The sequence below is a fragment of the Schistocerca gregaria genome, chromosome X (genome assembly GCF_023897955.1).
Source record: "Schistocerca gregaria isolate iqSchGreg1 chromosome X, iqSchGreg1.2, whole genome shotgun sequence".
NCBI classification, from domain to species: domain Eukaryota; kingdom Metazoa; phylum Arthropoda; class Insecta; order Orthoptera; family Acrididae; genus Schistocerca; species Schistocerca gregaria.
Window position 1 is genome coordinate 312,251,693 of NC_064931.1, and position 13,551 is coordinate 312,265,243.

The window sequence follows — 13,551 nt, forward strand, 5'->3', positions numbered from 1 at the left end:
TAAAAGATTCTACAAAGATTATGCGAAAGAATTTGCTTTCCTTCCAGCAATAGTTTATTGTAAATCGATGGGTCAACGGAGGGTACATAGCGACTGGCAAATAGGACAGGTCATTCCCGTTTCTAAGAACGACCATAGGACAGATGTACATAAATATAGGCCTATATCGTTGACGTCAATGTATTGTAAAATTACGGAATGTATTTTACACTCAAGAATTATGACGTTTCTGGAGAAGGAAAATCTCCTCTACAAACATCAACATGGATTTCGCAAAACGATATCTTGAGAAACTCAGCTCGCTATATTCCTCCTTCAGGTTCATAGCGCTGTAAACAACGGCGCTCAAGTTCATGCCGTGTTCCTTAATTTCAGCAAGGGCTTTGACACTGTCTAGAACTGCTAATTAGTGAAAAAAATTCGAGCTTCCTAAGTGTCAGACAATATTTGCGACTAGATTCAAGACTTCCATGAGGACAGAATTCAACACGTCACCCTCAAGGGAAAAAAATCTACAGGTGTAAAGGTAATTTCCAGAGCACAACAAGGAAATGTGATAGGACCGTTACTGTTTACAATGTACATGGATGATCTAGCAGAAAACGCCGGATACTCTTTAAGACAATTTTCAGACGATGCGGTTGTCTATAAGGAAGTAGCGACGCCAGGAGACAATATCGACTTGCAAAAAATGGTTCAAATGGCTCTGAGCACTATGGGACTCAACGTCTGAGGTCATCAGTCCCCTAGAACTTAGAACTACTTAAACATAACTAACCTAAGGACAGCACACACATCCATGCCCGAGGCAGGATTCGAACCTGCGACCGTAGCGGTCGCGCGGTTCCAGACTGTAGCGCCTAGAACCGCTCGGCCAGGAATGGCCGGCTTACCACATAAAAGAAACTGTAGGAAAAGCAGGTGCCAGACTAAGATTCATAGGAAGAATTTTAAGGAAATGTAACTCACCCACGAAAGAAGTGGATTATAAGGCGCTTTTTCGACCGATCCTTGAGTGCTATTGAGCAACATGGAATCCACTCCAGGTAGGACTGACTGAAGGGATAGAGAATATCCAACGAAGAGCAGCGCGTTTCTTCGTGGGATTGTTTAGTTGGTGCGAGAGCGTTACAGAGATGCTCAATAAACTGCAGTAGCAGGCATTACAAGAGAGGCGTTGTCCATCACGGAGAAGTTTCTATTGAAATTTCGAAAGAACTCTTTCCAGGAAGAGTTGGAAAACATGTTGCTTCGTCCCACATTCATCTCGTGAAATTACCACGAAGAAATTCGAGAAATTAGAGCTAATAGAGAGGCTTACTGATAATCATTTTTCTCTCGCATCATTCGCGAGTGGAACAGGGAAAGGGACATCAGTTAGTGCTACCGGAAGTACCCTCCACCACACACCATTATGTGGCTTGTGGAATAACATTTAGATGTACACAGTCGGGATCGAGACCTGGACTCGGAGGTAAAAGATGAAAAGAAAAGTCCTTACATTTAGAATACTGTTTTGAGACAGATGTTTGGACTAGTGACAGATAGAGACCACTGGTGCAAAGGAAAAAGTCGCGATCTGCAGGTGTTGTACAAATTTCTGGAGATTGTGGATTCTTTAAAGAGAGACGGGAGTGGTATGGGCATGTAATGCGTCGAGTAGGACCGATCACCAGGCAGGTGATGGAAGAAGGCATCAGACGTAGCAGAATAAGGGAAAGACCACGGGTGAGACGGATTTATGGGATCAGACAGTAGATGAATACGATGGGACCTGCTGCAGAAGAATGTATCTTCATCTACACGATTACTCTACAATGTACAATCAAGTGCCTGGCAGAGGGTTTATCGAACCACCTTCAAGCTATTTCTCTACAGTTCCACTCTCGAACAGTGAGAGGGGAAAACGAACACATATGTCATTCCGTGCGAGCTCTGATTTCTCTTATTTTATTATAATTATCATTTCTTCCTGTGTAGGTGGGCGCAAACAACATAATTACACAGTCTGAGAAAGAATTAGGGGATTGAAATTTCATGAGATGATGCAGCCGCAGTGAAGAAGCCTTCAGTTGTGCGACTGAATTCGTGATTTCTCGTCAGGAAGGTCGCAGTTCGTAGTAATAGACGGCAAATCATCGAGTAAAACTGAAGTGATATCAGGTGTTCCCCAGGGAAGCGTCCTGGGACCTCGGCTGTTTAAAATGGTTCAAATGGCTCTGAGCACTATGGGACTTAACATCTGTGGTCATCAGTCCCCTATAACTTAGAACTACTTAAACCTAACTAACCTAAGGACATCACACACATCCATGCCCGAGGCACGATTCGAACCTGCGACCGTAGCAGGCACGCGGTTCCGGACTGAGCGCCTTAACCGCGAGACCACCGCGGGACCTCGGCTGTCCTGATCTATATAAATGACCTGGGTGACAATCTGAGCAGTTCATCCGAAGACCAGTATCAGTTGCAAAGCGATTTAGAAAAGACTGCTGTATGGTGTGGCAGGTGGCAGTTGACGCTAAATAACGAAAAGTGTGAGGTGATCCACACGAGTTCCAAAAGAAATCCGTTGGAATTCGATTACATGTTAAATAGTATAATTCTCAAGGCTGTCAATTCAACTAAGTACCTGGGTGTTAAAATTACGAACAACTTCAGTTGGAAAGACCACATAGACAATATTGTGGGGAAGGCGACCCAAAGGTGGCGTTTCATTGGCAGGGCACTTAGAAGATGCAACAAGTTCATTAAAGAGACAGCTTAAACTACACTCGTTCGTCCTCTGTTAGAATATTGCTGAGCGGTGTGAGATCCTTACCAGGTGGGATTGACGGAGGACATCCAAAGGATGCAAAAAAGGGCAGCTCGTTTTGTATTATCACGTAGTATGGGAGAGAGTGTAGCAGATATGATACGCGAGTTGGAATGGAAGTCATTAAAGCAAAGACGTCTTTCGTCGCGGCGATATCTATTTACGAAATTTCAGTCACCAGCTTCCTCTTCCGAATGCGAAAATATTTTGTTGAGCCCAACCTACATCGGTAGGAATGATCATCAAAATAAAGTAAGAGAAATCAGAGCTCGAACAGAAAGGTTTAGGTGTTCGTTTTTCCCGCGCGCTTTTCGGGAGTGGAATGGTAGAGAGATAGTATGATTGTGGTTCGATGAACCCTCTGCCAAGCACTTAAACGTGAATTTCAGAGTAATCGTGTAGATGTAGATGTTTTAATGATAGCCGCCTGCATTTGCGTATCATATCCGTGGCACCCTGTCCCCTGTTCCGCGATAAAACAAAACGAGCTGCCCTTCTTTGAACTTTTTCGATGGCTTCCGTCTGTCCTGTCTGACGCGGATCCCCACCACACAGGGCGGACGAGCGTAGTGTAAGGGGTCTTTTTAGTAGACCTGTTGCATTCTGTACGTGTTCTGCCAATAAATTGCAGTCTTTGGTTCGCTTTCCCCACAACGGTATCTACGTGATCGTTCCAAAGCCAAAGACCGACTACGGTTTGTGTGGCCAACCTAGTAAATAAGTATAATATTTTTTGGCGTCTTTCAGTGTCTTTAATAATACATTTCACTGATACTGTGCGCGTAGCTCGTTACCGCGTGGACAGTGTAGCGTCGGAAAGCTGTTGTCTTTGGTAAGGACGATTTTCGGGTGGGGAGTGAAGCTGAGAGGATCCCGCGAACGAGCATAATTGGCGGCCGCCGCTCGATGCGAGCGATCGCCGGGGGCGGCTGCCGCTGGCGGAACACCTGGTTGGCCGGCCGAGGTAATCCTCGGGGGCCCCGGGTGCGGCGCGGGGCTGGGGCGTGGGTGGCGGCGGCGGCGGCGGCAGCGGCGCTGCTTCCGGCAGCCGCTATCTGACTCGGCCGGCGGCTCGCCCGCGCAGGCGCCGACGCGTCGCCTGGCGTAGCAGCCGGTGCGATGCCGGCCGCGCATGCGTCCCGCGCCTCTCGCCTAGGGCTCGGGCGTCCGATCAATGTTCGCTGTTCCACGCCACCGCTCGCCGCATCCACCGACACACACACAGACACACCCACACACCGCCACAGACTCACACACCTGCACCGCCGACGCGCACACACACACCGGTGTCCGACGCACGCCGAACGCTGCATGCATGAAGTGGCAACTGTTACTGCCGTGTAGACGCGGTCAGCGACGGTCCACTCCTGCGAGGAACTGTCATTGCCAGGTAAGACGTGCGGCGCTCTCGTTCTGCCTTTGCGACGCGCTCTTCGCAGTCGCGACGCGGCGACATAATGCCGCAGATAGAGCTTTCTTTCGTTTCTTTTCCGGTTGTGTCTCCTTGCGGGTTAGAAGGAATGACTCGCTATACAGGCAGCGCGCTACGTGCTGCGCGTCCTCATAACGAGAGTAGAGAGCAGCAAATCTTTTTGAAAATAGTGCGAGTCGGGTCCGTGTTGAATACGTAATGGGAACTGTCGTGTGCAATGTGTGCGGAAGTTTATCGATAGCCGGCCGAGACGGCGTCGCTGCGTGGCGGCGGCCGCAGACAGCTTGGCTCTGGCGCGTCCTCGCTCTCAGCGCCCCCACCACACACGATGCCGCCCTCACACCAGACCCATTTCTACCCAACATTTGCCAGTAGAATTTTAGTCCACTTCTCACTCATTCTGTATATGCCTAAGATTGTTGTCACAGATGACGAGATGAGAGTGTGGAAAACATCATTCCTGTATGGAATAGTACTCTTAATGTTTCCGCATTTTACACCCAAACAAATATACGTACGATGCGCTCGGTGTAGTATTAATTTGTATTTGCAACACTTGTGCTGCCTGTTAGGCTATTCTGTGTCCAAATCACTGTCTCTTACGTACCACAAACATATAGAACTATGAAATAAGAACCTCAAGAATTCGGTATTTATAGTAATAATTTCCATCGTGACAGTTGCCCAGCCTCGAAACCGACAAGTCGATAAGACACTAAAAATTAAATATCGCTCATCTGGTGACACTCCGTGCTGGCCCTGCGGTGAATGTCAGCACGGAAAAGGTTACCGCAAAATAAACAACACGAAAGGTCTTCGCTGTTGAGGCAACGTATCTTCCGTTCCACTGCACTCTTCCACTGAAGAGGTCTGCGTCTTTCATTTACAGCTTTTTCCACGAACTGTCAGTGATAACTGGTATGGATCGCGTGTGGGGCACCAGACAAATTAAAAATAAACTCCATTAGATGCATCGTATAAGAATTTTCTGCGTTTTCGGCAACTTGAAGCCATTCATCTTCCATTAGCCTATGTATTCTATTAAAATCTATGAAAATATACTTACAAAGCTACTGAAATTTCTCTTAAACTTGTTGTGTAATTGGTTGAAGTCAGTGACTGTATTATAAATTTATCAAATAATTTTTACTGCTTCAATCGCTTCTTACTAATACCTACTAGTACGACAATTTGAGCAGGATACTGATATCATCAGATACATCGCAGCAGCATGCTGCCGGAACGGGTCGTGCTAACAAATATTAATAAAAAGTAACTGAAGCAATAAAACTTATTCCGTAAAAATGAAATTACAGTACTCCGAGCACAACGTATCTGGTAATGAAACTGATGTTTCCTCATATCCACAATTCGGTGTGCGTCAAAGTTCCGATGACCACACCCAATTTGCATAGTGATAAGCATCGTACCTACATAATTATCCTATTTAACCAAACTTGTAATTCGTGCCTAGCAGTATGAGTTGCGTAAGTACAAATGTTTTTATGTATAACAGATTCGAAGTCAATATTTGCTTCAGTAGGCTGTTAAGTCCACACAGTCTGCACAGAATCAAGTGCTGGTAATTCTTTAGGGAACCTAACTTTTGCGTGATCGCTTTGACCGTTGTAACAACAGTTCCCTGAAAAGGTTAAACTTTTTCTTCTACGAGAAATAGATCAACACAAATAGCCTGTCAGCTGGTATTACTGAAAAGATTCCCAGGTTTCCGCAGATATCGAACGCTTGCATAATTAACATTTCCGACTGAAGGCGGCTTTTATGCAGCGACGAGAAAGAACATTGATCATGAGTGTCTGAGCGTGAATGAGGAGATTTATTCCTTCACATTTAATTTTCCACAGAAACAATTTTTCACCCTCTCTCTTTCACTTTTGCAGTATTTTCCGGTAATATCGATGAAACTTCAGGTTATGTTTGTTGTAGAAATTCTTTCTATCAGAAAAAAGAGAATATTTTTAACTGTAACACTTTATGCTTTTGACATGAAGCCGGCCGTGGTGGCTGAGCGGTTCTAGGGGCTTCAGTCCGGAACCGCGCTACTGCTACGGTCGCAGGTTCGAATCCTGCCTCGGACATGGATGTGTGATGTCCTTAGGTTAGTAAGGTTTAAGCGGTTCTAAGTTTTAGGGGACTGATGACCTAAGATGTTAAGTCCTATAGTGCTCAGAGCCATTTGAACTTTTTTTTTTTTACATCAACTAAACAATTTTCTTGACCAGTAACTAAAAATTGTTCAAAAATGGTTCAAATGGCTCTGAGCACTATGGGACTTAACTTCTAAGGTCATCAGTCCCCTAGAACTTAGCAGTACTCAAACCTAACTAACCCAAGGACATCACACACATCCATGCCCGAGGCAGGATTCGAACCTGCGACCGTAGCGGTCTCGCGGTTTCTGACTGTAGCGCCCAGAAACGCGCGGCCCCTCCGGCCGGCCCTAAAAATTGTAAAATACTTTCTGTTTACATACCCTCTAAGGGAAAAAAACGACACATCACGAAGGAATTATTCGAATGGGACGGAAATCGGTAGATATGACGTACATGTACACATAGACAAACGATCGATTTCCCAAAAATTGTACGATTTATTCAAGAGAAAGAGCTTCACAAACTGAATAAGTCAATAACGTGTTGAATCACCTCTGGTCCTTATGAAAGCAGTTATTCGGCTTAACATTGATAAACAGATGTTTTTGGATCTCCCCCTAAGGGACACCGTGCCAAATTCTGTACCATTGCCGCGTTAGATCGTCAAAATTCCGAAATGGTTGGAGAGCTATGCCCATAATGCTGCAATTGGGGAGAGATACTGCGACCTTGCTGGCCAAGGTACAGTTTGGTAAGCACGAAGACGAGAGGAAGAAACTCTCCTGGCGTGCGGGCGGGCATTACCTTGCTGAAATGTAAGCCCAGGAGTGCTTCCCGTGAAGGGCAACAAAACGGGGCGTAGAATATATTCGACGTACCGTTACGCTGTAAGGAAGCTGCGGGTGACAACCAGCGGGGTCCTGCTATGAAAAGAAACGGCACTCGAGACCATCACTGCCGGCAGCTGGGCCGTATTGCGAGCGACAGACAGGTAGGTATCCCACGTCTGTCCGTGGCGTCTCCAGACACATCTTTGGTCTGAAATCTCTTTGACTGGAGTAGAATTGTCTTCAGTGATGAGTCCCGCTTCGAATTGATCTCCGATGACCAATGAAGACGTGTGTGGAGATGCGCCGGACACCAGTGAGATACCAACCTGACTGTCGCCTGAAATACCTCCCGACAACCTCTTTGGTTGTTCATCTGCGGCACCCTTACACTATGCCGGTACATCGACTGTATTCTACGCCCCGTTTTGCTGCCCGTCGTGGCAAGCCATCCTGGGCTTACATTTGAGTAAGATAATGCCCACCCGCTCATGGCGAGAGATTCTACCGCGTATCTTCATGCTTGCCAAACCGTACCTTGCAAGCTTGCGGGATTTCTACCCAATTGAGAACGTTTGGACCGTTATGGGCGGGGCCCTCGAACTAGCTTGAGATTTTGACGATCTACGTGACCGTTGGATAGAAATTCGCACGATCTACCTCAGGGGGACATCAAAAACTCTATCAATCAATGCCAAGCCGAATAACTGCTTGCATGAGGGCCAGAGGTGGACCAACACATTGTTAACTTGTTCAATTTGGGAAGCTCTTTCTCTTGAATAAACCATCCATTTTTTTTAAAAATTACAATCAATTGTCAGAGCGATTCTAGGCGCTACAGTCTGGAACCGCACTGCCACTACGGTCGCAGGCTCGAATCCTGCCCCGGGCATGGGTGTGTGTGATGTCCTTAGGTTAGTTAGGTTTAAGTAGTTCTAAGTTCTAGGGGACTGATGACCTCAGAAGTTAAGTCCCATAGTGCTCAGAGCCATTTGAACCATTTGAACAATCATTTGTTTTCCTGTACATGTACTATCATGCTCAAAAGTATCCGAACGACCAGAATTCCTTTCCTCCTGGCTTGCATGCAGCCCACATAACGCAGCTGTCTTGCAGGTACCCTAAACTCTTTGCGCTATAGTCGGTTGAGTACAGAGTATGGATACTGCGAGAGACCACTAGAAAACACAGTTCCTTACGGCAATCGGTCCAACTACAAAATAACTCCACAATATTGCAACTACTAGGAAACATGTCATTAGAGATGTGACAGTCCTTAAGGGTGGGTAGGACGTCAAACCGGGTCACTTGGAGCAGGAGAGACACCACAGGACATTTTAATTTCCACCGTCTATACTTTTAAAAATAAATTCTTAAAACTTTGTCAGCATGACCAGAAAGGATTCAGGATTTACACTTATAGTGGTGGAAGTTCAAAAATATACGAAATAATTTATTTTTTTACATTTGTATTTCACCTTTTTTTTCACTTACCATTGGCTGCATTTGTTGCGATAGGTAAACTTTTCTTCATAAGTAAGGGAGATTCTTCGATGAATTTTGCACAGCATACAAACCATACTTACAGGTGTATGAAACTCTAGAATTTTCCAAATCTATTAAAAACTGTGGTAAGAATTTAGATAACTAACTATAAAATTTGAGTTTTTTCTAAACATGAAGTTTAAAATATAATAGCACATTCATTTTTTCATAAATTAAATAATTTCTAGAGTTTCATACACCTGTAAGTATGGTTTGTATGCTGTGCAAACTTAATCGAAGAATCTCTCTTACTTATGAAGAAATGTGTATCTATAGCAACAAACGCAGCCAATAGGAGTGAAAAAATTATGAACTTTCACATGTAAAATAATTATGTTTTTGAACTTCCACTACTATGATTGCGAAACCTGAATCCAACCTGGTCATGCTGACAAAGTTTTATGAATTTATTCGTAAAAGTAGAGGCAGTGGAAATTAAAATGTCCTGTGGTGTCTCTCCTGCTCCGAGACAGCCCGTTTGATGTCCTACCCCCCTTAACGCTTGTAAGCATAACTTTGTGACAATATGTGACATTTCAAAAGGGTTACCACACTCATTGGAATCTGAAACAACTGACTCCGTCACATAAATCATACGGTAATCATTAGACAAAATTTAATATTTTTATGAACAGGAGAATTTGGGATAATATGTGGCCTTTCTACAACAATTTGAAGTATTTTCTCTCTCTAAACCTTGTTCCTACGGCGAGTGGTTTTGCGTAAGCTGGTTGTTCAACTACCAAGAAAAAAAATGAAGTCCAGCGCTACAGGCAGCGGCTGTTTTATACATTCATCAGTATTGGCGTCCTGCCTGCATTGTAAATAAAGAGAACACAAAGCCTTCTTCTTGGCCTAAAACACTAAACGGCGTCTCTTTTATGCTTCCATCAGGAAGAAAAACTTTTCATGTCGGTCTTGGTCTTCTTGATCGATGGTGGATGGTGATAAAATAATTAAAAATAAAGAATCTATAGAGCGAATGAGGAATTTGAAATGGAGTGACTGATTTACATGCATATCCTGCTCCTCTTTTTTAAATTAAATATCTTAGCCTTTGTTGCACAAACATTTGTGATATAGTTATATGACATCATTATTAAAAAAAAAGATTACGGCAAACAAAATTACCTTTTGTTTCTAATAACATAAATCATAAAGACAAAACAAAACGTTCATTTTTCATAAATAAAATTTTCTCCCTATTAACACAACAGATCCAGTACTGTGTACTATTTCCATCCTCCTCTACAATAGTATTTAGCTGCTGAGGAACAGATACAACAAGTATTCGCGTGAAGCTGTTATTCTGAGAGATTTATTCCTACTCATCATCAACTGCATCGGACAGTGCTGCCTTGGTTGTTGGTGCAGGTCTACTACACCTAATAATTCTCTACATTTCTATCCATACATTTGTATATATAGTTTCCAGTGCTCGCTGGAGGAAGGCAAGGACAAGCAATCTCCACTAGCTTCCGTATTATAAAGACGCATGAGGTTGAGGGTGAATTCAGGTGGCTGGTTGGTTGATTTGGGGAAGGGGACCAAACAGCGAGGTCAGCTGTCTCATCGGACTAGGGAAGGATGGGGAAGGAAGTTGGCTGTACCGTTTCAAAGGAACCATCCAGGCATTTCCCTGAAGCGATTTCGAGCAATCATGGAAAACCTAAATCAGGATGGGCGAACGCTGATTTTTAGCAGTACCATACCCTTATGTGGCAACTAATGATTTCCACAGCTGCAGGAACACACCTTGTGATACGTCTTAAGCAAAATACCTACGCAGTACCATCAGACGAAAAGATGTCCTGGCTCAGACTGAGCGGACTTCGTTTTTTAACTTCTTCCTAGGTGGACAATGAGCTTTTGTTACTCGGGAAGTCTGTGAACGTTGATGCTTAAGTCGTTTTAAGAGGAAACTAAATTGCTTCACTTATAACAAAGTTTAAAGAAATCTTCTTATGTTACCCATTTACACAACTGGAAGCCACGGCTCTATTGAACTCTGCAATCCGTATGCGTTTCTTGCACACACAATTACTGCAACAGCGTAGGTTTGAAGCTCAGTAAGACAGCTACGATTTTCTGGTGAGAAAGAGCGTTGGCAAAATGTTCGCTGCAGCACATTACTGAAACTGGTGTTCCACAGAGTTAGAATTCCTAATTGGCGACTAAATGTAAGGTCACCGAGTCGGATGTGAGTATTGCAGCTGCACAATATTTTTCCTCATTGTTGAAATGGATACTAGATTTACACTAAACTAAACTAAATCCCGTCCAAATAGGCCTCGGAAGCTCCAACAGTACCGACCGACCGCCGTGTCGTTCTCAGACGATAGGTGTCACTGGATGGGGATAGGGAGAGGCATGTGCTGAGCATACGGCTCTTCCAGCCGTTGACGGATTTCGTGACCAGAGCCGCTACTTTTCATACAAGTAGCTCCTCAATTGGCCTCATAACGGCTGACTGTACCCTGCTTGCCAACAGCGCTCGGCAGACCTCTAGGGTCACCCGTTCAAGCGCTAGCCAAGCCTGACAGCGCTTAACTTCAGTGATCTCATGCGAACCGATGTTACCACTGTGGCAAGGCCTTTGGCACTGCGAAAATATGGACCACGTCAACTGCTCAAATCTGAGTTTATTGCAACTGCTGATCTGCAATATTTTCTCCCTTAACACTACTTGAAACAGGTGATGTCAACCACGTCATCCTGGAAAGAATGACCGTGGCATTTAACGGACTACATGAACAGCCTCTGGCCTCTGCATTGGAATTTCCCGTTAGTTTTAGCATTTAAAAGCGCCATTTATTAGCGCATGTAAATGGTTTAGTGCAACGCGATTTATGTTACCAGGTAACATCTTAATTTAGTTGTGATGAAATCATCGAATAATTGGAAATGTCCGTTTTAACTTGAAAAGTATTCCGTAGATGTGAAAGAAGAACTAAAGAATTACCTATTACTGAGCAATAGCTTCAAAAAATGACCCAAAAGCGCTAAACGCTTTCTTCAAGCACACGTGTAGCAGCAGTGGAATGAAGAATATAATAGCAATAATGACAGCAATAATCAAATTTTCTGGTAACTTCATACTCTGCAGTGGTATTTCTCGAACTAAGAAACTTGTTGAAACAATGAACATTTTAAAATGGCCTCGATTCGGGGCAGTGATGGTTAAAAGCATCTTTACATTCCACTGGCATGAGACCAGCATAATTCCAGTGTCAGAAGCTTGCTAATAATTAACCAGTTAATAAAGGGATCTACTTCACCTCTGGTAGCGCCAAGTGAAGAACGTCAGGTTGCACCGTATTTCAGAATCTGTGTCATAACCCTTCCTTGTCCACTGGTGCAGAGCCGGGTTTGGCTGGGCCGTAACACAGGCGAAAGCGCCGCAAACAAATACTCTGTCACCGCTAGGCTCGCTTAAACTAGATATTTGACACCACTGGCCATTAAAATTGCTACACCAAGAAGAAATGCTGATGATAAACGGGTATTCATTGGACTAATATATTATACTAGAACTGACATGTGATTACATTTTCACGCAATTTGGGTGCATAGATCCTGAGAAATCAGTACCCAGAACAACCACCTCTGGCCGTAATAACGACCTTGATACGCCTGGGCATTGAGTCAAACAGAGCTTGGATGGCGGGTACAGGTACAGCTGCCACGCAGCTTCAACACGGTACCACAGTTCATCAAGAATAGTGACTGGCGTATTGTGACAAGCCAGTTGCTCGGCCACCATTGACCACACGTTCTCATTTGGTGAGAGATCTGGAGAATGTGCTGGCCAGGGCAGCAGTCGAACATTTTCTGTATCCAGAAAGGCCCGTACAGGACCTGCAACATGCGGTCGTGCATTATCCTGCTGAAATGTAGGGTTTCGCAGGGATCGATTGAAGGGTAGAGCCACGGGTCGTAACACATCTGAAATGTGACGTCCACTGTTCAAAGTGCCGTCAATGCGAACAAGAGGTGACCGAGACGTGTAACCAATGACACCCCATACCATCACGTCGGGTGCTACGCCAGTATGGCGATGACGAATACACGCTTCCAATATTTGTTCACCGCGATGTCGCCAAACACGGATGCGACCATCATGATGCTATAAACAGAACCTGGATTCATCCGAAAAAATGACGTTTTGCCATTCGTGCACCCAGGTTCGTCGTTGAGTACACCATCGCAGGCGCTCCTGTCTGTAATGCAGCGTCAAGGGTAACCGCAGCCATGGTCTCCGAGCTGATAGTCCATGCTGCCGCAAACGTCGTCGAACTGTTCGTGCAGATGGTTGTTGTCTTGCAGACTTTCCCATCTGTTGACTCAGGGGTCGAGACATGGCTGCACGATCCGTTACAGCGATGTGGGTAAGATACCTGTCATATCGATTGCTAGTGATACGAGGCCTTGGGAATCCAGCATGGCGTTCGTCCTGAACCCACCGATTCCATATTCTGCTAACAGTCATTGGATCTCGACCAACGAGGGCAGCAATGTCGCGATACGATAAACTGCAATCGTGGTAGGCTACAATCCGACCTTTATCAAAGTCGGAAACATTATGGTACGCATTTCTCCTCCTTACACGACGCATCACAACAACGTTTCACCAGGCAACGGCGGTCAACTGCTGTTTGTGTATGAGAAATCGATTGGAAACTTTCCTCATGTCAGCACGTTGTAGGTGTCGCCACCGGCGCCAACCTTGTGCGAATGCTCTGGAAAGCTAATCATTTGCATATCGCAGCATCTTCTACCTGTCGGCTACATTTCGCGTCTGTAGCACGTCAGCTTAGT

At 44.8% G+C, this 13,551-nt stretch overlaps 1 protein-coding gene across 2 annotated transcripts in view; it reads left to right on the plus strand.

The window, feature by feature from the left end:
• Positions 1 to 3,916: 3,916 nt before the first annotated feature.
• Positions 3,917 to 13,551, plus strand: part of LOC126298917 (synaptic vesicle glycoprotein 2B-like) — a 225,480-nt gene continuing 215,845 nt past the window's right edge. The window contains exon 1 of one of the 2 annotated variants that reach the window (XM_049990457.1): positions 3,917 to 4,205. The gene's annotated coding sequence lies outside the window, so the exon portion shown is untranslated. The remainder of the gene's footprint in view (positions 4,206 to 13,551) is intronic. The other variant, XM_049990458.1, reaches the window with a different exon arrangement.